The following is a 3298-nucleotide window of genomic DNA, read 5'->3' as shown; positions in this document are numbered from 1 at the left end:
AGCAGTTCTTGCGCAGGGTAGAGCACCTCTCACTCGGGGCCTTGCCCACGGATATCTGGACAAGAGACTGATCCCTCGGTTCTTCCAAAATCGAACCCATAAAAACTTCCCTCGTCCAGCAAACATAGGCGATTCCTCCACGATATTTTATTCTAACGTAGTCAAGGTCTTCACTAACCAAACTGATCCGACCAAACCCGTAAGTCACATGGTCCGATCAAGGGAAGAGACTTGCACTTGAATCGTAGAGACCAACGCTTTTTCAATCGTCAAGAGGCACAGCCGTTGATTCTTTTCCATAGAACAAGGGTTATCTAGGATTTACTTCAACTATCGTAATTTAACAGAATTGAGTCTCATTTTAAGGATCCATCAGTCCAGCCTAACCCCATCCCATGGATTAGCCAACCACCCAACCTCTATAGTGATAGGATCCATTTAGGAATTTGGTTAAGTTTTGCCCCGGGTACCAGGGAAAAGAGTTCTCACGCCCCCTAGCCGACGCTTCAAGCAAACTTCAAGATAGTCACACCACTTATACACCCAATATAAAATTGCTTGTTTCACAGATTCAACTGTCTTTAAAACAATCTTCTAATGAAGCCAGAGTATCACTAATCATAATCCTCTAAAATATATAGCTTGAATTCTAATTTTCAATCATTCCTTCATCGGTGTACCTATGGCATCATTGGCAACCAGAACGCTCACCACATGTTCACTCAGGGGCCTTTCCTAGCTCATAGTACCCGAAAATATAATCATATAAGAAAATCCAGATGGACTCTCTGTTGAAGATCAGCAAGATCAATCGACAGATCGATATAAAAGAGTCATGGACTCATCCCTTGAGGACCAGCAAGGCCAATCAACCAAATCCATACCCGAGTTCAGAAAACAACTCTAACTCCTTGTTCCATTTTCTTCCCCGACGCACGCGTGGGTATCTTTGGCGGCCCGAGCACCGTATGGTCAGCACCCTCTAGGCTCCTTCGCAGGTCACCTAGTGCTTCACTCATAGGTCGCTTCCTTGGTCCCTCATCCACCGTAAGCTCACCATTTAAATCGAGCCGAGGCTGGTCAAGACCTCGGCCGAGTGAGACATCCTCCATTGACTCTCCGTCAGCTGTTGTAACTTTATCACTTAGGTCTCCATGATCTCATTCACAAGATGGTCAAAATGCTTTCCCAGCATTCTTGATATAAAACAGTCATTTAAAAATAGGTTTCATAAATACAGTTTATAATGAACTCTCATCTTTCCACATTGTTCCACATCATTTCTTGTTATTCCACATTCTTCTACATCAATTCACATTGCTTATTCTGCATCCAGTCATATGTATTCCCATCGTCTTTATCCACTCATCCAATCACATCATATTACATCTCATCACATTCTCATCCAATCACATTATATTATATTACATCTCATCACATTCTCATCCAATCACATTATATTACATCTCATCACATTCTCATCTAATCACATCATATTACATCTCATCCAATCACATCATATTACATCACATTCTCATCTAATCACATCATATTACATCTCATCCAATCACATCACATTCTTATCCAATCACATCATATTACATCTCATCACATCTATCCACATTTATCCTCATCACATCTATCCACATTTATCCTTATCACATCTATCCACATTTATCCTCATCACATCTCATCCATTCACATCTACCCATATCCACATCACATCCATTCACATCTATCCCAATCCACATCACATCCATTCACATCACATCACATCTCATCCATTCACATCTACCTAGATCCACATCACATCACATTCATCCACCTTACATCTCATCCATCCATTCACATTACATCACATCTATTTATATTCATTCAGATCCTTATCTCATCACATCACATCCATCCACATCACATCTCATCCATTCACATCTCATCACATCACATTCACATCCATTTACATCTCATCATATCATATTCACATCCCATCACATCATATTCACATCCATTTACATCTCATCATATCATATTCACATCCCATCACATCCATTTAGATATCATCACATCACATTCACGTCCATTCACATCCATTCACATCTCACCACATCCATTCAGATATCATCACATCACATTCACATCCATTCACATCTCATCACATCCACTCACATCTCATCACATCCATTCATATCTCATCACACCCATTCTTCACATCTCATCACACCCATTCACATCCATCACACCCATTCACATTCATCACGACCATTCACATCATCACATTCATTGCATCCACATCACATCCCATTCATTCCATCCATATCACATCACATTCATTCCATCCACATTGCATCACGTCCACATCTATCCACATCACATCTCATTCATTCCATCCACATTACATCACATCCACATCTATCCATATCTCATCACATCCATTCACATCTCATCACATTCATCCACATCCATCCATTCACATCTCATCACATTCATTCACATCTCATCACATTCATCCACATCCATCCATTCATTCACATTCACATCTATCCACATCCATCCATTCATTCAGATGCATATCACATCTATCCACATCCATCCATTCATTCAGATGCACATCTATCACTTCACATCTCATTCTCATCCATTTACATCACATCACGTCTCATCCACATCTCATCACATCCACTCACATCTTATCACATCGCATTCACATCTTATCACATCCACTCACATCTTATCACATCCACATCTCATCACATCCACTCACATCTTATCACATCGCATTCACATCTTATCACATCGCATTCACATTTAGTACCGTTTTCTACTTTGGATACCGATAGAACTTTTCTAAGTTTCTGCCAATTGCTTGGCCTAGTTAAAGGTACTTTTTGTCTATGGATATTTTCATATTTTTTCTCAAATTTCTCAAGTGAACTATATTCAATATTCTTCTTTTGAGTAAAAGATTCATGGGATTTACAAAAATCAATTCTACCCATATTTTCCAATAAAATTAATAATGCTCAAAATTTCACTTTTGATAAATACTCATAATTTGAATTATACCAAAAATTCCTCTTTTACCATTTACTTACTTGGATCTCAAAGATCATGGAAATTCCTCTTTTTGCATAAAAATAAATTTACCAAAAATTCCTCTTTTTGCATAAAAATAGATTTACCAAAAATTTCTCTTTTTGCATAAAAATAAATTTACCAAAAATTTCTCTTTTATCATTTAATTACTTGCATCTCAAATATCATCGAAATTCCTCTTTTGTATAAAAATAAATTTACCAAA

Source organism: Cibotium barometz, chromosome 46, assembly GCF_041138505.1.
Source record: "Cibotium barometz isolate CiBa-2024 chromosome 46, ASM4113850v1, whole genome shotgun sequence".
Lineage (NCBI taxonomy): Eukaryota > Viridiplantae > Streptophyta > Polypodiopsida > Cyatheales > Cibotiaceae > Cibotium > Cibotium barometz.
This window is presented reverse-complemented; position numbering follows the sequence as displayed.